The following is a 21,653-nucleotide window of genomic DNA, read 5'->3' as shown; positions in this document are numbered from 1 at the left end:
AGCAGGCAGAACTGTACATGGCAGGGCCCACACGCCCGCAGCGACCAGACCTAGGATGACTCAAAGTCCGCCGTGGGGCGTGAATACGAATCCATTATCACCATGCTGGTTTGGGGGGTAATCATCGAGCCCATCAATGTCGATTCAAGCACTACGTGTGCAAGGGCTGTGGAACAATGGGGCACCTCCAGCGATTGTGCAGACGTGCTGCGACTCACCACGTGGCAGAGTGGGCAGAAGATGACCGATCCGGCGCGGATCACGCTGAACGAGTAAGAGAGGCAACTCAACCTAAGGCTGAAGAGGAAGTGTATGGGGTACACACCTTCACCACCAAAAGCCCTCCGATAATGTTAAAAGTCAAATTAAACGGCATTCCAGTTTCCATGGAATTGGACACGGGGGCGAGCCAGTCAATTATGAGCCAGAAGGCTTCAGAGAAACTGTGGGGCAACAAGGCACAAAGGCCAAAACTAAGCCCGATCCACACCAAGCTGCGTACTTACACCAAAGAGCTCATGCCAGTCATTGGCAGTGTGGCAGTGAAGGTATCGAACGATGGAGCTGTGCATGATTTACTACTATAGATTGTACCAGGCGATAGCCCAACACAATTCAGCAGAAGCTGGCTCGGAAAGGTCCGATGGAACTGGGATGACATCAAAGCACTGTCTTCGGTGGATGACGCCCCATGCGTCCAAGTGCTAAACTAATTCCCATTGTTATTTGAGCCAGGCATCGGCAACTTCACAGGCGACAAAGTGCAGATCCATCTAGTCCCTGATGAATGAACTGTTCATCACAAGGCCCGAGCAGTTCCATACATGATGCGAGAGAAAGTAGAGGTCGAGCTGGACAGATTTCAACGAGAGAGGATCATAGCTCCAGTCGAGTTCAATGAGTGGGCCAGTCCAATTGTTCCGGTGTTGAAAAGCGACGGGACGGTCAGAGTCTGCGGGGACTACAAGGTAACGATCAACCGAGTCTCGTTACAGCACCAGTACCCACTACCCAAAGTGGATGACCTGTTTGCAACACTGGCAGGAGGGCAGTCATTCACCAAGCTGGACCTAACCTATGCTTATATGAGACAGGAGCTGGCTGAACCTTCGAAAAAATTGACGTGCATCAACACGCACAGAGAACTGTTCATATACCACAGATGCCCCTTTGGGATTCACTCGGCTGCGGCCATCTTCCAGAGGAACATGGAGAGTCTGCTGAAATCGATTCCGCGCACCGTGGTGTTTCAAGACGACATCTTGATCACTAGCCACAACACCATCGAACACTTGCACAACCTGGAAGAGGTTCTCAAGCGACTGGACAGAGTGGGACTCGAGCTGAAATGCTCCAAGTGTGTTTTCCTGGCACCAGAGGTCGAATTTCTGGGGAGAAAGATTGCAGCGGACGGCATCAGACCCACGGACTCCAAGACGGAGGCCATCAAGAATGCACCCAGCCCACAGAATGTGATGAAGCTGCGTTCATTCCTGGGACTCCTCAACTATTTTGGTAACTTTCTAGTGGGATTGAGCACTTTGCTGGAACCATTGCGTTTATTGCTACGTAAGGGTGACAACTGGGTTTGGGGTAAATCTCAAGAAACAGCCTTTAACAAGGCCAGAAACCTGCTATGTTCTAACAAGTTACTTGTATTTATGACCCGTGTCAATGTTTAGTACTAGCTTGTAATGCATCTTCATACGGGGTCAGTTGTGTGCTACAGCAAGCCAATGGGTCAAGCAAACTGCAACCGGTTGCATATGCGTCCAGAGGCTTATCTAAGACGGAAATAGCCTACAGTATGGTTGAGAAAGAAGCATTAGCATGCGTATATGGGGTTAAGAAAGTGCACCAATATCTATTTGGACTCCGGTTCGAGCTCGAAACCGACCATAAGCCGCTCATTTCGTTGTTCTCAGAAAGCAAAGGTCTTAACACCAATGCTTCGTCCCGCATCCAAAGATGGGGACTAACATTATCTGTGTATGACTATGTAATCCGCCACAGACCAGGCACTGAGAACTGTACTGATGACCTCAGTCGGCTACTATTGCCCACCACCGGGGTGGAAATGGCGCAACCCGCAGACTTGCTTCTTGAAATGGATGCTTTTGAGAGCGAGGGGTCACCCGTCACAGCTCGCCAGATCAGGACCTGGACTAGCCAGGATCCTGTGCTATCACTTGTAAAAAGCTGCATCCTTAATGAGAGCTGGTCGGCAGTTCCAGGGGAAATGCAAGATGAAATTAAGCCGTTCCACCGACGTAAGGATGCAATGTCCATCCATTCGGACTGTCTCCTATGGGGGAATCGCGCAGTTTTGCCAAAAAAAGGCAGGGAAACATTTATACGCGACCCACCCAGTACCAACCCAGGTATAGCCATGATGAAGGCTATTGCCAGGTCGCACATTTGGTGGCCCGGCATTGACTCGGAGTTGGAATCTTGCGTACACCAATGTAACACTTGCTCACAGTTGAGCAATGCACCAAGGGAGGCCCCACTGAATCTGTGGTCATGACCCTCCAAACTGTGGTCCAGGATCCACATAGATTTCGCTGGCCCCTTTCTAGGAAAGATGTTCCTAGTAGCAGTGGACGCTTACTCTAAATGGATTGAATGTATAACAATATCGTCATGTACGTCCACTGCCACCATTGAAAGCCTCCGGGCCATGTTCGCCACCCATGGTTTGCTCGACATCCTTGTTAGTGACAATGGACCATGTTTCACCAGCTTGGAATTCAACGAGTTCATGACCTGCAATGGCATCAAACATGTCAGGTCTGCACCGTTTAAGCCCGCATCCAACGGTCAAGCGGAACGCGCAGTCGAAACCATCAAACATAGCTTGAAACGCATGACGGATGGTTCCCTGCAGACCCGCTTATCTCGGATTCTGCTCAGCTACCGCACGCAACCCCACTCGCTAACTGGGATTCCCCCTGCAGAATTGCTAATGGAGAGAGCACACAAAACCAGGCTCTCCTTAGTCCACCCGGATCTCAATGATCATGTAGAAACCTGGCGTCACCGGCATAACATGTACCACGATCGCGCCGCTGTATCAATTGACATTGAGGTTAATGACCCTGTGTTTGTTCTTATTTACAGTCATGAACCCAAATGGGTTGCTGGCACTGTGTTAGCCAAGGAGGGGAATAGAGTATTTGTTGTCAAACTTTTGAATAGACTAACGTGCAGAAAACACTTGGATCAGACCAAACTGCGGTTCACTGACAACCAAGAACAGTTTGAAGAGGACATTAATATCAATGATCTACCCACACACACCCAACCAGCAATCGACCTTGCAGTCAACCACGAGGATGAACTTACCATGCCCGACAGTCCGATCAGACCAGTCACACTGCAGTACAGCAATGATGCGACTGACTCACCCATGCCAGGACTTTAACTCATGCGATCAATCCAGGAACGCCGAGCCCCGGATCGCCTCAACTTGTAAATACCTTGTATCTGAGACTTTGGGGGGGGGGGGGCGGGGAAATGATGTTATGTATGTAAACATTATCAATGTGTAAGACTTGCCACCAGGGGGCGCAGCTGTGGGAGACCCAAGGGTCACCTGCACACCCTGGGTAAGCAGGTATAAAAGGCAGTCTACCATGCTGCTTCCTCACTCTGGAGTTACAATAAAGATACCAAGGTCACATCAGTTTGAGATTAAGATATATAGTCTTGTGGAGTTATTCTGAACATAACAATAAGGTATGGCAAATATCTGAGGAAGACTGAGTGAAGACTTTGCCCATCATGGACAGGTGTCCTCATTGTGTAAACAATGGCTCTAAATATGTTGTTGCATTGTTTAATACAACCTATTGTTGTGAGTGTGTGTGCCTAATATGCCACATGGATGTTGCTGTGGGATGACTAATGGAAGGGACATTTGTCCAGAAATTAAGTTCATTGGGGGAGAAATTCAGTCACGCCTCTGTTGCGGTGTTAAACCTGGCAGAGTGGTACTTTTAGCGCCTTGAAAAAGTTTGCGCCTCCTGCCCAGAAATTCATCAGAATCGGTCGAAGAGCTGACAGGGGTGATAAATCAGCCATTGCGCACCAGAGCTGGGGGGTGGGGGCAGGAAAACAAAAGTTTGATTGGTACATTTTGCAGACTCATTGCACATGTGCGGAACTCCGAATCAGATCCTGGGAAAAGCTGAGTCTTAAAGGTGCAACATAGTAATGCAGCCATTAAAGTTTTCAAAGTCTGTTTTAAACCTGTACTGTTATGTCTGTCTGCCGCTGCAAACTCGGAGGCTCACGCACCGTGTTCTGTGTAAACGTTGCTCTGACTGACCTCCGAGGGAAGAGCTTCCTTATCCCTTTCAGTAGCCACCAGTTAATGACACTGCAAGCCTGTACTGACTGTTTTTCCAGACGTTGTTCTTGGCGGACGCTCAATGAGGCGCAAGTACCGAATTTACCGACCGGGGCGCAAGCGTGCGCGTTGTACCAGGAATATGTCATGATCGGAGTGATCATCAGCAGCCAGGCGCTAACGGTTTGCGCCCCCGGTGAGTCTCAAATGCATTTTTCGTCGGGGCACTAAAAGCTGCCCGCCCAGTTGCTTAGCTCTAAAGCTTGCATTAATGCCCCCTCTGTCCGCTATCTGAGGCTATAGACAACCAAAAATCCAGCCCATTGTGTTTGATGGTCTTTCAACAGGATGTTGTGTTTTGTTTTGTTATTTGCTGGGTGCGGGGTTTGCTTGTGGTGTTTGAGGCGACTACGTTGGTGTGGTCAATAAAATTTTACTTTGACCGTTTTGCATTGGTGTCTTGTGTATGATTGTGGACTTTAACAGAGATGTGCCATTATCGTGGCACATAGCGCCGTCATTATTAGCTACATCCCTCAGCTGCCTCCATTCAAGAGAATCGATGCATTATGAGCCGCTGACGTGTGGCTCTTGCATTAGCTGCATTGCCATGCTGCTTCCACCATGGATGATGCTCCTCCTGGTATGGCTGGCTATTCGGGGCCTTGCCAGGGTCCTGTTCCTTGTCCTCTTCCTCCTGAGGTGGGGTTGGAATTACCACTGGCAATGCCTGTCCCTTCATGATAGCTAAGTTGTATAGCATGCAGAGCACCACAATGAATAGCGACACCTGTTCAAGGGAGTATTGAAGGCTGCCTCAGGAGCGGTCCAGGCATTGGAAAAGTTGCTTGAGCACCCCTTTTGTCTGCTCAATGATGTTGCGGGTGGCCGCATGTCATTGTAACAATGCTCGGCTTGTGTAGTGGGATTGTGGAGGGGAGTCATTAGCCAGGTGGCTAGGCCATATCTTTTGTCCCGAGCAGCCAGCTTCCCGTGGTGGCTGAAACAATCGTGGCACAGTGCTCTCACACATGATGAAAGCATCATGGGCATTCCCTGGATAGTGGCCATTCACTGCGAGGATGTGCTGCATGTGGTCACACACCAGCTATACATTTAGGGAGTGGTATCCTTTTCGTTTCCTAAATACCTCTGTGTTGTGGAATGGTGCTTGCAGGGCCACAAGTGTGCAGTCAATGGCTCTTTGAACCCTTGGGAAGCCCCAATCCTGCCAATCCCACATGCCCGCTCATTCTGGCTCTCCCTGCTCATTGGGAATATCATGAATCTTACATTATTATATATAACTGTATCCTAACATGCTATACATGACTGTAGTAAGATATGACCTGTAACCACCAGCATACCTTACCACCAGGGGTGCACTTGCAAGAGACAGGTATATAAGGACAGGTCTCAGGCAAGTGCAGCATTCCAGAGCTGTGAAATAAAGGTGCAGGTCCAAAGTGACCTTGACTTCACTACATGCCTCATGTGAATCTGTACTGAGGGGACAGGACTTTACAGTGGCAACGAGTTACGGGATTACAGAATCCACAGAATGGTGAACAACGGATCAGATGAAAAGTACAATGCGGGAGACAATTGGGAGGACTTTATAGAAAGGCTCCAGCAAAGCTTTGTAACCAAAGACTGGTTAGGCGACGATAAGGCAGACAAGAGAAGAGCCCATCTCTTGACCAGCTGTGGCTCGAAAACATACGCTTTAATGAAGGATCTGTTGGCACCCGAGAAACAAGCAAGCAAGTCGTTTGAAGAATTGAGCACACTGGTAAGAGACCACCTGAAGCCAGCGAGCAGCCGACACATGGCCAGACACAGGTTCTACAACCCAGACGCTATGTGGGCCAGAGCATACCCGACTTTGTGGTGGAACTTCGGAGGTTGGCTAGTTTATGTGAGTTCTCCGATGAACTGACGAGAGAAATGCTGAGAGACGTTTTCATTGAAGGAATAGGCCATGCAGGCATATTCCGAAAGCTCATAGAGACCAAGAACCTGACCTTAGAGGCAGCAGCACTGGTTGCACAGACATTCTTGGTAGTGGAAGAAGAAACGAGGTTGATTTACAATGCAGGTACGACAACTAACGAAATATCGGAACAAGAAGTTCACAGCACTAAACAAGCTGCTACCCCCACACATAGACAAAACCGGGAGAAAAGGCTCTCGACAGCAGGCAGAAGCCATCAAGGGCCATGGGAATGGCCGTTCACACCTCATCAACCCACAATGCGAGCAATCAACTACAAACTGAGAGAAGCTCAAGAGAGATCAGCCAGACGCAGCTCATTCTTTGGGAACACTTTGAACAATGGAACAGGTCTGTGCTGGAGGTGTGGGGGTGGGCACTCATCAAGGGGATGTCGATTTCAGCAGGCTGTTTGCAGAAATTGTGAATATACAGGGCATTTGGCTCGCATGTGCAAAAAAACGGCTGCTCGGTTGGTATACGAATCGGATGGGTCGGAAAGCGGACCAGAAGATGATGGGGACAGTACCCAGGACATCGATGTACAACGGGTCAACACGATCAATGCCCGCTGTTCCTACAACAGGATGCCTCCTATAATGATGAGGGTCCTACTCAACGGGATATTTGTCAATATGGAGCTGGATACGGGAGCGAGTCAAACACTCATGGGCGCTCAACAATTTGAACAACTGTGGCTGCATAAAAGAGACAGACCAAAACTCACAAGGGTCAACACCAAACTAAGGACCTATACCAAAGAAATCGGACCAGTCCTCAGCAGCGCCATGCTCTCTGTCACACACAAAGGGACAGTGAACTGACTTCCCCTGTGGATTGTCCCCGGAGACCCCCCCAGCACTGCTGGGGAGAAGCTGGCTGGCAAAACTAAACTGGAAATGAGATGATGTCCTTGCCATGTCATTAGAGGAACGGACCTCCTGCTCAACAGTTATAAAGCGATTTGAACATCTCTTTCAGCCAGGTGTGGGCACTTTCAAAGGGGCCAAAGTCAAAATCTACATCACACAGGATGCTAGACTGATCCATCACAAGGCCAGAGCTGTACCCGATGTGATAAGGGAAAAGATTGAACACGAACTAGACAGGCTTCTGTGGGAAGGCATTATATCACCTGTGGAATTTAGCGACTGGGCAAGTCCCATCGTCCCAGTCATGAAGCCTGATGGATCCGTACGAATGTGTGGGGACTACAAATCTACCATAAGCAGAGTCTCCCTACAGGACCAGTACACGCTGCTCAGAGCGGAGGACTTATTTGCCACATTGGCTGGAGGTAAACTTTTCTCAAAATTCGACCTCACATCTGCGTATATGATGCAAGAATTGACCGAGGAATCCAAGCTACTCACCACCATCAATACACATCGAGGCCTTTTCATGTACAATCGATGCCCATTCGACATCAGGTCGGCAGCTGCCATATTCCAGCGCAACATGGAGAGTCTGCTCAAGTCCATCTCGGGGACGGTTGTATTTCAAGACGACATACTTATCATGGGCAGGGACACCGACTCCCATCTCCATAATTTGGAGGAAGCACTAAAGCGGTTGGATCGGGTAGGCCTACGAGTCAAGAAATCCAAGTGCCTGTTTCTCGCACCTGAGGTTGAATTTTTGGGCAGAAGGATTGCCGCTGATGGAATCCGCCCAACAGAGTTCAAAACAGAAGCAATTCGCCTGGCACCCAGGCCCCGGAATGTCTCAGAACTGTGCGCCTTTCTCTGGCTACTCAATTACTTTTGGAACTTTATGCAGAACTTAAGCACACTGCTGGAGCCTCGCCACGTGCGACTCAGTAAGGGGTGCGATTGGTTTTGGGGGGATGCCCAGGAACGCGCCTTCAATAAGGCATGCAACCTTCTGTGTTCCAACAATTTTTGACTTTCTTTGACCCAGGTAAAAAGCTAGTTCTCACATGCAATGCGTCAGCATATGGGGTCAGGTGCGTTTTGCAACATGTCAATAGTGCGGGCAAATTACAACCCAAAGCTTATGCCTCCAGGTCACTTTCGCGGGCGGAGCGCGGGTACGGAATGGTAGAGAAGGAGGCGCTCGCGTGCGTGTAAGGTGTCAAAAGATGTACCAATACATTTTCGGGGCCAAGTTCGTGTTATAAACTGACCACAAGCCCCTCACGTCCCTCCTATCCAAGAGCAAGGCAATAAACGCCAACGCCTCGGCGCGAATTCAACAGTGGGCACTCATGCTGGCGTCCTACGACTATACCATAAGGCACAGACCAGGCACAGACAACTGTGCCGACGCGCTCAGCAGGCTACCCCTGGCGACCACGAAAGAGTCTGACGAACAGGATTGTGAGATAGTCATGGCAATCAATGCCTTTGAGTCCACAGGTTCGCCCATGACGGCTCACCAAATCAGAGCCTGATGGCCAGCGACCCCACGTTATCCTTAGTAAAAAGATGTGTCCTAACCGGTGACTGGGCAGAGGCTCGCGATGCCTGCCCCGAGGAATTAAAACCCTTTCACAGGCGCATGCATGAGCTATCACTACAAGCAGACTGCTTGATGTGGGGCAGCCGAGTAGTCATGCCTCTGCGAGGCAGAGAGGCATTTGTCCGGGAGCTCCACCGCGAGCACCCGGGGATTGTTCTCATGAAGGCCATAGCCAGATCCCACGTCTGGTGGCCTGGTATTGACGCGGACTTGGAGCTCTGCGTCCGAAGGTGCACCATTTGTGCCCAACTCAGCAATGCCCCCAAGGAGGCTCCACTGAGCCCCTGGCCCTGGCCTACCAAACTGTGGTCGCGGGTGCACGTAGACTATGTGGGCCCATTCATGGGCAAAATGTTCCTCGTAGTTGTGGATGCATTTTCAAAGTGGATTGAATGCACCATTTTAAACTCGAGCACAACCTCCACCACTGTGGAGAGCCTTGCAACCATATTTGCAACACACGGAATTCCTGACATATTGGTCAGTGACAATGGTCCGTGCTTCACCAGCGCAGAATTCCAAGACTTTATAATTGACCACGGCATAAATCACGTCAAGGTGGCACCGTTCAAGCCGGCCTCCAACGGCCAGGCGGAGAGAGCAATGCAAATCATTAAACAAGGCATGCTTAAGATCCAAGGTCCCACGCTGCAGGGTCGCCTGTCGCGTCTGCTATTGGCATACAGATCTTGTCCGCACTCATTGACTGGGATACCCCCGCGCAACTGTTGATGAAAAGGACTTTAAAAACAAGGCTCTCATTAATCCTCCCAGACATGCACGAAATCATTGAGGCAAAGCGCCGTAAGCTGACTGAGTACCATGACAGAAATTCGAGGGGGAGATGAAATGAGATAGGGGCCAAAGTGTTTGTACTAAACTATGGCAGGAGTCCCAAATGGCTTGCAGGGACATTAACGGACAAGGAAGGAAACAGGCTACTGGTAGTACAAATGGACAATGGCAAAACCTGCCGGAGGCATGTGGACCAAGTCAAAAGCAGATTTACCAACAACACTACGGAACCAGAGGCAGACTACAATGTGGAACTCGCACCACACCTGGTGGACAGACCGAGGGAACAACCTGAGGAAAGGGCAATCCCAAAAGACAGCCCAGGTGAGTCAACAACAATCACACCAATCGAAACAGACAGCCCAGGTGAGATACCAGCAACCACACCCAAAGAAAAACAGACACCAAGGCAAACAACTGAACCACAACTCAGATGCTCCATGCGAGAGCATAGACCACCTGAGAGACTGAACCTATAAAGACAATAAGACCTTGGGGGAGAGCGATGTCATGCATCTTACATTATTACATATAACTGTATCCTAACATGCTATACATGACTGTAATAAGATATGATCTGTAACCACCAGCATACCTTACCACCAGGGGTGCACTTGCAAGAGACAGGTACATAAGGACAGGTCTCAGGCAAGTGCAGCATTCCAGAGCTGTGAAATAAAGGTGCCGGTCCAGAGTGACTTTGACTTCACTACATGCCTCGTGTGAATCTGTACTGAGGGGACAGGACTTTACAGGGAACATTATTTAGTCAATTCTGCGGGCATAGAGACATGGCGAATGCAGAGATGTGCAGCGTATTGAGAGACACAGCATCTATCCCCTGATGCAGAATGAAAGGAGCCGGAGGCATAGAAGGCCAGCATCACAGTGACCTTCACTACGACCGGCAGCGCAGTCCTGGTGCTGATGTGAGGCTGCAGGTCTGTCTGTAGGAAATGGCATAGCTCTCTCAGCACTTCCTTTTGGAAGTGCAGCCTTCTCACACACTGCTCCTTGGAGAGGTGGAGATATGAGCGTTGCTGCCTGTAACCCATGGAGGTTAAGCCCTCCTGTCTAGACTTCTGCGGCCTCTCCTCATTCGTGGCCCTACATGGCAACAGCCCTTTTATCTTCACTTTGTCTAATCAGAGCATGGAGTAGGTGGCGCTGGCGAACTAGTAATGTACCCATTAAATTATTTCACTGAAGTTGTAAGTATCCTGTAATGGCAGATCATTCTTCCGATTTAAAGTCAGAGGTTCATGCAGCGTGCTCTGCAGAATCGTTGCACTCAATGTGACCTCCGATTTCTGCTCCTCCTCCCTCTCTTTTTAAATAGGTTGCAGATAGCACCAACGGAAGGTGATACTGCCTGGTTTCTCAGGCGTGATTAGGGGTGGATGCTAACTGAGACGACCGCACCTAATTTTGCGACCGGGGCACGAACGGGTCATTGCACAACGACCGACGTCATGATGTATCTGAAAGTATACAGCGAGGCGGTAGCGTTTTGCGCTGCCACAAAACCAGCACCAAATTTCCCGGTGGGGCGCTGGAAGGTGCGTCGCCAGGTGGTAAGCAATTCCAGATGTATTACCACTCCTCCAGGGCACTCCAGGGCTACACCGCCCCCCGCCATTACTCCCCAAGCGCCATTCCCAGCTTCTGCTCTCCCCACCTACCTGAATCCATTCTGCTACTTGAAATGATTCCAGCCAGTGCATGCTGTGGTTATTTTTTGCCAGCAAATGCTGACATACAGACCGGATACCGAACACGGCATTAGCACGACTTGCTTACAGTTAGCATGCCTGCTGCACCTGCACTCCGGGGAGGGGGGGGGGGGGGGTGTGACCGAGCTGTGTGTCTGGGAGCCAACTTCATAAATTGTATGATCGTATAGTAATAAACTTTGAAAGATTAGGTAGAATTGTTTTTCTGTAATGTTCAAATTACTATCACGTATTTCCTTTCGGATTAGCTGGGAACTCAACTCCAATTCATTGACTGGTGGTAAGGATTAATTTTTCATTTTTTCAGATTTTAATCCACAGCGACTTTGTGTATAAAGATTAATCTCAGATTTGCATTCGTACCATCTGGAAAGTATGAAGCAAATCAATAGCCCAGATTTTCTGATCGGACATAAAACCAGCCATAATTGGAACTGTGTAAGAATTACCTGTAATAAAAATCTAATTTATTTATTCAGTCATTGTACATCTATAGCCCTGATAATATATTGCTCATTACATCGCATAAAACAATGGTTGGGAATTTCCTCCGAGCTAGTCCCGCTCCAGATTGGAGGCGGAAAGAGTGCCTTTGAGAAAGGATAGGAAATTGAATGGGCTACAGTGGCAGGAATATTCACTGTCCGATGCGATGGCAGCGGGGGAGCCCTGGAGTGCGGAACCCGGAAATTTCAGCAGTGCGTTTGTCAGTGGCTTTTTAACGAAGCCACTGCATTTGGATCTGACTTCCAGGTTTCTGAACTAATTAATGCTAACAGACGTGGTAATGTCACGCATGGATCCAATTTAGCTGAGGTATTTAAAGGAACACTGCAAAAATGACAGTTGAAGGTTTGTGGAGGTGGCAGAGAGATTGGTTGCAGAGAAAAATGGATTTTCAATGTACAAAAGCTGCCCCTCACTTCAGTGATGCCTCCCTGGACCTCCTGCTATGAGGTGTTTGGGCCTACAGGGACGTTTTACTTACTTCTGACAGGAGGAAGAAGACACCCTCAATTCCGAAAAAGGCATGGCTGGAGATAGAGGTGCAGGTCAGCAGCAGATGTGTGGTGGCACGCTCCTGGATACAATGCAGGAAGAGAGTTAATGACCTCATGAGGACAGGAAAGGCGAGTACAATGGCACATTCAGCTACGTCCTGATGTGTGTGTCAACCGAATCTCCTCACTCTGCCTTTACAAGCCTACTCCTGCACATCAGTCCTCACCAAAGTATATTGCAGGTGCATCCATCCCTCTCTGTCTATGCACTTCTTCACACCCCCATCTGATGATCCACCACTGACACGAACCCTCATCCTGTCACAGCTCTCCCATATAGTCACCCTCTACAGATGTTGCTCATCCATCCATTCTACTCATTCCATGACTCTCACTCAAAGGTCTCTTGTTTCCCTCTTTGCAGGAGAAGAGAGCACAGAAGACCCGAGAGAGGCAGCAAACTGGAGGTGGCCCTCCAGTCATAGCCACGCTCACAGCTGCAGAGGAGGAGGCACTTGAAATAAGTGGAATGTCGGCGTACATGGTGGGGGGAAATGGAGAGACAGGGAACTCCCAGCTACCTGGTGACAGAATTAAATATCACACAACCACATGGCATACAACAGTCACTCATGTTGACTTGAAGTCAGCGGCCTGTGAAATATGATCATGTGCATAATGTTCACTTGAAACATTCTCACCATGACAGTTCTAATTCATGTCTTTACTCTCCCATATTCCCAGCAAGTGTCCCAACAGGCGGTGGAGCCAGAGGAGGATGAAAACGCCTCAGTGGAGGTCGCTAACTATGAAGCCTCACCGCCATAGGATGCATGATGATGATGATGAGTCTCCGCCATTCTCTCTGCAAGCATGCACATCGCCGCTGGAAATCCTGCTAAAGCCTCCCACATTTTTTCCTATTCCTCTCGAATTAACCTCTTTGTTGATGGCACCTGAGGTTCAGCATCTCCGTCCAGCTGAACGAAGCTTGGAGTGTCCAGTGCCCTCTGACAAGGACTCTCCACAGCTGTCCCTGTCTCCATCATCTGCTCTTGGTCACCAGCAAGCACCAGCACAGGTATGTACACGTCGGTGGGACCACCAAATCAGATAGTTGTTTTGTCACCTGGTGTCACACAGATCACCTGTGACCAAGAGCAGATGATGGAGACAGGGACAGCTGTGGAGAGTCCTTGTAAGAAGGCACTGGACACTCCAAGCTTCATTCAGCTGGACGGAGATGCTGAGCCTCGGGTGCCATCAACAAAGAGGTTAATTCTGGAGGAAAAGGAAAAAATGTGGGAGGCTTTGGCAGGATTTCCAGCGGCGATGTGCATGCTTGCAGAGAGAATGGCGGAGACTCATCATCATCATCATAGGCAGTCCCTCGGAATCGAGGAAGACTTGCTTCCACTCTAAAAATGAGTCCATAGGTGGCTGAACAGTCCAATACGAGAGCCACGTCCCTGTCACAGGTGGAACAGATAGTCGTTGTGGGAAAGGGTGGGTGGGTCTGGTTTGCCGCACGCTCTTTCTGCTACCTGCGCTTGATTTCTGCATGCTCTTGCAGATGAGACTCGAGGTGCTCAGCACCCTCCCGGATGCACTTCCTCCACTTAGGGCAGTCTTTGGCCAAGGACTCCCAGGTGTCAGTGGGGATGTTGCACTTTATCAGGGAGGCTTTGAGGGTGACCTTGTGATGTTTCCTCTGTCCACCTTTGGCTCGTTTGCCGTGAAGGAGCTCCGCATAGAGCACGTGCTTTGAGAGTCTCGTGTCTGGCATGTGAACTATGTGGCCTGCCCAGCAGAGCTGATCGAGTGTGGTCAGTGCTTCCATGCTGGGGATGTTGGCCTGGTCGAGGACGCTAATGTTGGTGCGTCTGTCCTCCCAGGGGATTTGTAGGATCTTGCGGAGACATCGTTGGTGATATATCTCCAGCGACTTGAGGTGTCTACTGTACATGGTCCATGTCCCTGAGCCATACGGGAGGGCAGGTATTACTACAGCCCTGTAGACCATGAGTTTGGTGGCAGATTTGAGGGCCTGGTCTTCAAACACTCTTTTGCTCAGACGGCTGAAGGCTGCACTGGCGCACTGGAGGTGATGTTGAATCTCATTGTCAGTTTCTGCTCTTGTTGATAAGAGGCTCCCGAGGTATGGGAAATGGTCCACATTGTCCAAGGCCTCATCGTGGATCTTGATGACTGGGGGGCAGTGCTGTGCGGCGAGAATAGGCTGGTGGAGGACCTTTGTCTTACGGATGTTTCCCGTAAGGCCCATGCTTTCATACGCCTCAGTAAATATCTTGACTATGTCCTCGAGTTCAGCCTCTGTATGTGCGCAGACGCAGGCATCGCCAACTGGCATGATGTCGCAGGCCTTAGCTATGATGTCTTCCTCCATGGAAAAAGTGGCCACTTGTATGGAGAATCACATGCGGCAGTCAAACAAGTGCATGCTTCCTCTCACTAACATGATTAATGTCACCTTAACCAGGATGGATCAAAACCTAGCCTTGGCCGTTCATCGGCCGGATGTTGCAGCAAGGAGTTCTCCAGTTCATTGAGAGCAGCGAAGTGCGGGTGGACCATGAGAGGGATGATGGCGAAAGGAGACATGGAAGTGGGGACTCAGCTCAAAGCGCTTCCACTTCTCACCCGTTCCCCCACACCCCCTGAGTCAGAGCCCCACAGGCTGCCTCATGTCCTGATGCCCAAGTCTGCCCCTGCAGGGGGAAACATTTTTGACGAGACCATCACAGGCTCCAAAACCTAGAGGATAGCTGCCAAGAGCATCTGAGCAGTCAGGGCAGAGAAGTGAGCAGCCTGCCTCTATCTCTGTTGAAGCTGCAGAGGTTGCACATCGTAGAATCATAGAAATTCACGGCACAGGAGGCCATTTGGCCCATCGTGTTTGTGCCAGCCGAGAAAAAGAAATCCAGCTTAATCCCACTTTCCAGCACTTGGTCCATAGCCTCATAGGTTGCAGCACTTCAACTGCATATCCAAGTATTTTTTAAATGTGATTAGGGTTTCTGCCTCTACCACCCTTTCAGACAGTAAGTTCCAGACCTCCATCACCTTCTGGGTGAAAAAAGGTCTCCTCAACTCCCCTTTAATCCATCTATCAATCACTTTAAATCTATGCCTCCGGTTATTGGCATCTTTGCTGATGGAAATAGGTCCTACCCATCTACTCTATCTAGACCCCTCATGACTTTATACACCCCAATCAAGTTTCCCCTCAGCCTCCTCTGTTCCAAAGGAAACAACCCCAGCCTATTAAATCTTTCGTCATAGTTAAAATTCTCCAGTCCTGACAGCATCCTCGTAAGTCTCCTCTGTACCGTACCTCTGTAGTGCAATCGCATCTTTGCTGTAATGTGGTGACCAGAACTGTGTGCAGTATTTTAGCTGTGGCCTAACTAGTGTTTTATACAGTTCAAGCATAAGCTCCCTACTCTTATATTCTCATCATCATCATAGGCAATCGCTCAAAATCGAGGAAGTCTTGCTTCCACTCTTAAATTGAGTTCTTCGGTGGCTGAACATTCCAATACGAGAACCACAGACTCTGTCACATGTGGGACAGATAGTCGTTGAGGGAAAGGGTGGGTGGGACTGGTTTGCCGCACACTCTTTCAGCTGCCTGTGCTTGATTTCTGCATGCTCTCGCAGATGAGACTCGAGGTGCTCAGCGCCCTCCCAGGTGCACTTCCTCCACTTAGGTCTGTCTTTGGCCGGGGACTCCCAGGTGTCAGTGGGGATGTTGCACTTTATCAGGGAGGCTTTGAGGGTGTCCTTGTAATGTTTCCTCTACCCACCTTTGGCTTGTTTGCCATGAAGGAGTTCCGAGTAGAGCACTTGCTTTAGGAGTCTTGTGTCAGGCATGCGAACAATGTGGCCTGCCCAACGGAACTGATCAAGTGTGGTCAGTGCTTCCATGCTGGGGATGTTGGCCTGGTCGAAGACGCTAATGTTGGTGTGTCTGTCCTCCCAGAGGTTTTGTAGGATCTTGCGGAGACATCTTTGGTGGTATTTCTCCAGCGACTTGAGGTGTCTACTGTACATGGTCCATGTCTCTGAGCCATACAGGAGGGCGAGTATTACTACAGCCCTGTAGACCATGAGCTTGGTGCCAGATTTGAGGGCCTGGTCTTCAAACACTCTTTTCCTCAGGCGGCCGAAGGCTGCACTGGCGCACTGGAGGCGGTATTGAATCACATCGTCAATGCCTGCTCTTGTTGATAAGAGGCTCCTGATGTATGGGAAATGGTTCACATTGTCCAGGGCCTCACCGTGGATCTTGATGACTGCGGGCAGTGCTGTATGGCGAGGGCAGGCTGTTGGAGGACCTTTGTCTTATGGATGTTTAGCGTAAGGCCCATGCTTTCGTACGCCTCAGTAAATATGTCAACTATGTCCTGGAGTTCAGCCTCTGTATGCCTCGCCTAATAAAATAAATTATTCCGTATGTCCTCTTGATGTAAAAGATCCCATGGCACTATTTCGAAGAAGAGCAGAGGAGTTATCCCCATGTACTGGACAATATTTATCCGTCAATCAACATAACAAAAAAACAGATTATCTGGTCATTATCACATTGCTGTTTGTGGGAGCTTGCTTGTGCGCAAATTGGATGTCGCGTTTCCTACATTACAATGACTACACTCCAAGAAAGTACTTCATTGACTGTAAAGTGCTTTGAGACGTCCGGTGGTCGTGAAAGGCGCTATATAAAGTATTTCTTATCTACCTCTCCTGCCACCTTCAGGGATCTATGGATAGGCACTCCAAGGTCCTTCTGTTCCTCGACACTTCTCAGTATCCTACCATTTATTGTGTATTCGCTTGCCTTGTTAGCCCTCTTCAAATGCATTGTCTCACACTTCTCCGGATTGAACGCCATTTGTCACTTTTCTATAGGAGTTGTAGGAAAGGGAAGATGCAAGCTTATTAGATGTACATGGGTGTTTTAGACATGTCACAATATTAAGTTACTGTAAGTTTTGATGTACGTATAAAATTATTTCTTTGCACCACTTTCCAGTCTTGCCCATTCTTGCCTGCAACATGCAAACTGGCCTTTGCAGTTCTGATGAATGGTAGGACAATACTTAGCATGTCTGTGAAAAGGATGTTTTGTTGACCGCAGGACTTCTTTGTGCTGGGGTGGGATGGGGAGTTGTGGGGGGGGGTGGTGTTGGGGGGGGGGGCAAGTGTGTTCTGCATGTGGCTGCCAGATGGGTACAGTGGTGCAACCTAACTAAATGTTGCCATGATGAGTCCATCCTGGGCATCACAGGCAGCAATGTGTGTTGCTGCTGGTTCTGTTGATGCTCATCTTGGTCCTTATCTGAGGTCCAAGGTGAAACAGCATAAGTGGCACTCATGCTGATCTAATTTTTGACAGATTTAAAGTGGCAACCTCTAAAGTAGTGAGAGTGACCTCCAATATAATGAAAGTCATCTCCAAAGTTGTAGAAATCACCTGCAAAGTACTCAAAATAAACTCTCCGAACAATTGCTGTGAGCAAAAGCCTTTCACTTAGGCAAGGAAGCAGGTGCGTGGTCTCTTTTTGTTTGTCATGTTCTCAGCCCCTCAATGGCTACTGTGCTCTCGCCTTCTTTTCACTGGCGAGGTCCAGGAAGCTTGGGAAACCCTTGCCATAGAGGGAGTGAAATGAAGGTTCACCAGACTGATTCCTGGGATGGGGGATTGTCCTATGAGGAGAGATTAAGTAGACTAGGCCTATATTCTCTAGAGTTGAGAAGAATGAGAGGTGATCTTATTGAACTGTACAAAATTCTTACAGGGCTTGACAGGATAGATGCAGGGAGGATGTTTCCTCTGGCTGGGAAGTCTAGAACTAGGGGTCACAGTCTCAGAATTAGAGGTCGGCCATTTAGGGCCGAGATGAGGAGAAACTTCTTCACTCAGAGTTTGGTGAATCTTTGGAATTCTCTACCCCAGAGGGCTGTGGAGGCTCAGTCTTTGAGTATATTCAAGACTGAGATCGATAGATTTTTGGATATTAAGGGAATCAAGGGATATGGGGACAGTGCAGTGAAGTGGAGTTGAGATAAAAGATCAGCCATGATCTCATTGAATAGCAGAGCAGGTTCGAGGGGCTGAATGGCCTACTCCTGCTCCTAATTCTTATGTTCTTATGTTCTAAACCCCTGGACCCACAGTGAAAGTTGAAAACACCTGGTAAAAATCAGTTAACTACCTCTTAACTACCTCTTAGAACATAGGAACAGAAGAACATAAGAAATAGGAACAGGAACAGGCCATAAGGCCCCTCGAGCCTGCTCCGCCATTCAATAAGATCATGGCTGATCTGATCATGAACTCAGCTCCACTTCCCCGCACGCTCCCCCTAACCCCTTATCCCCCTATCGTTTAAGAAACTGTCTATCTTTGTCTTAAATTTATTCAATGTCCCAGCTTCCATAGCTCTCTGAGGCAACGAATTCCACAGATTTACAACCTACTGAGAGAAGAAATTTCTCCTCATCTCTGTTTTAAATGGGCGGCCCCTTATTCTAAGATCATGCCCTCTAGTTCTCGTCTCCCCCATCAGTGGAAACATTCTCTCTGCATCCACCTTGCCAAGCCCCCTCATAATCTTATACGTTTCGATAAGATCACCTCCCATTCTTCTGAATTCCAATGAGTAGAGGCCCAACCTACTCAACCTTTCCTCATAAGTCAACCCCCTCATCCCTGGAATCAACCTAGTGAATCTTCTCTGAACTGCCTCCAAAGCAAGCATATCCCTTCATAAATATGGAAACCAAAAGTGCACGCAGTATTCCAGGTGTTGCCTCACCAATACTTTATAGAGCTGTAGCAAGACTTCCCTGCTTTTATATTCCATCCCCTTTGCAATAAAGGCCAAGATCCCATTGGCTTTCCTGATCACTTGCTGTACCTGCATATTATCCTTTTGTGTTTCATGCACAAGTACCCCCAGGTCCCGCTGTACTGCGGCATTTTGCAATCTTTCTCCATTTAAATAATAACTTGCTCTTTGATTTTTTTTCTGCCAAAGTGCAGGACCTCACACTTTCCAACATTATACTCCATCTGCCAAATTTTTGCCCATTCACTTAGCCTGTCTATGTCCTTTTGCAGATTTTTTGTGTCCCCCTCACACATTGCTTTTCCTCCTATCTTTGTATCAACAAACTTGGCTACATTACACTCAGTCCCTTCTTCCAAGTCGTTAATATAAATTGTAAATAGTTGGGGTCCCAGCACTGATGCCTGCAACACCTCACTAGTTACTGATTGCCAACCTGAGAATGAACCATTTATCCCGACTCTCTGTTCTCTGTTAGTTAGCCAATCCTCTATCCATGCTAATATATTACCCCCAACCCCATGAACTTTTATCTTGTGCAGTAACCTTTTATGTGGCACCTTGTCAAATGCTTTCTGGAAGTCCAAATACATCATATCCACTGGTTCTCCTTTATCCACCCTGTTCGTTACATCCTCAAAATACTCCAGCAAATTTGTCAAACATGACTTCACCTTCATAAATCCATGCTGACTCTGCCTGACCGAATTTTGCTTTTCCAAATGTCCTGCTGCTGCTTCTTTAATAATGGACGGCAACATTTTCCAAACCACAAATGTTAGGCTAACTGGTCTATAGTTTCCTGCTTTTTGTCTGCCTCCTTTTTTAAATAGGGGCGTTACATTTGCAGTTTTCCAATCTGCTGGGACCTCCCCAGAATCCAGTGAATTTTGGTTAATTACAACCAATTGTTTTCAATTGCTAACCTGCCTCTCCCAAGGGCATTTCTCGCACGCTGCCAAACGTGCTCCAGTGAATTGCAGAAGTCAACGGGTTGGATCCAGGTTCCCGACATGCTATCAATTTCAGTGCTTTTTCCGACACACCTGCTCCCAAACCCACTCGCTGCTGCTAGTAAAAACTCCGCCCAATGTGTCTGAACTGGGTCAGCCCCTGTGAACTGGGGTGAGGGGCTCCACAAGAGAAATGACTGTTGAGTTACTTTTGGAGCAGTGATGGTCCAGTAGGTTTGGTGAAAATTCTAATATCACTTTATTTTTCAGCCACCCTACCTCTCAGTGACCCTCCCGCACCATCCCGCTGCCCCCCCCTCCCCCATCCCAGCCCACCTATTCCCTGGTGACCTACCCGACCATCCTGTCCCCTCATGCCCTCCCATTTGAATTTTCGAAGCCCACATTTTGAATTGCTGGTAAAATTTTATTTTTACATTTGCTCAATGCATCAGTTGCTTTTCCTCTACCATTTTTGCATTAAAAAAAAAAAATTCTGCCAATGCGCTCCTTCATTATTCTTGTTTTCTGCTGCCATTTAAATCACGCCATATAAAGTAGTGCAGATGGGAATTCCTTTGAGGGTTCCCAAAGCCTTGCGTGATTCAGAAAAGAAGACAAGTTCATGAAGAAACAACAAGTACAGGTGCCATGACACCTAAGGTGTTTTGACTCCATCCATCATTAACCTGTGACCTACAATTATAGACCTCTCCATGTGCACCTGAACATGGCAGAGGAGACCTGTCATTCCCGCCTCCACTTCAGAAGACAGGCTGTCACAACGTGTTACCATCTGCCGCACAATGACCTGCAGAACAACATCTGGAACAGAGACAGCTCTTCTCTTAGAAATAAAGGTTAACACAGCCACCCCAGGGGACTTCTGCCTGCAAAGCACATATGGATCAAGCAAATTGATATGTATGGTGCTTACATATAGTTAACTGAACACCTGAACACCTAATGGGTGTTAGCACATTGCAGCAATTACACTCCAAAACTCTCTTGTGTTATTTTTTGATGGAATATTGTAGAGTCTGAAAATAAAGCAGTTAGTTATTACCACATCAATTTGCGTGCTTTGTTGGACTTTGTTGTCTACTTCTGTCTCTCACCAAGACATGCATACCCATCATTTATGTTATTACTGATTTGTATTGTCTTCCTCTACCCAAACACATTAAACCTCGTCATGATTGCATCCTTCCTTGCCTTTGGAACTTCCAGCCATACACTCCTGCCTATATCTTTCAGTCCTCCGACTCTGACCCTGGTGCATCCCACTTTCCCTTCATTCGATGAGGATAGGATAATCGGATTCCCTAGCTGAAATTTTTGTTGGTGGATGATTCAGCCAACCGACAGAGAGACTTTGAGAGGTTCTTTATTTAGCAGTACAGCTAAAAATCTGAGGTAAATTACAAGCACACTTGTCCGAACTGTGGACATTGCTAGAGTCCAGTTGGCCGTG

The sequence above is a fragment of the Pristiophorus japonicus genome, chromosome 3 (genome assembly GCF_044704955.1).
Source record: "Pristiophorus japonicus isolate sPriJap1 chromosome 3, sPriJap1.hap1, whole genome shotgun sequence".
Classification (NCBI taxonomy): Eukaryota; Metazoa; Chordata; class Chondrichthyes; family Pristiophoridae; genus Pristiophorus; species Pristiophorus japonicus.
The sequence above is the reverse complement of the archived record's forward strand: the minus strand, read 5'-3'. Positions refer to the sequence as shown.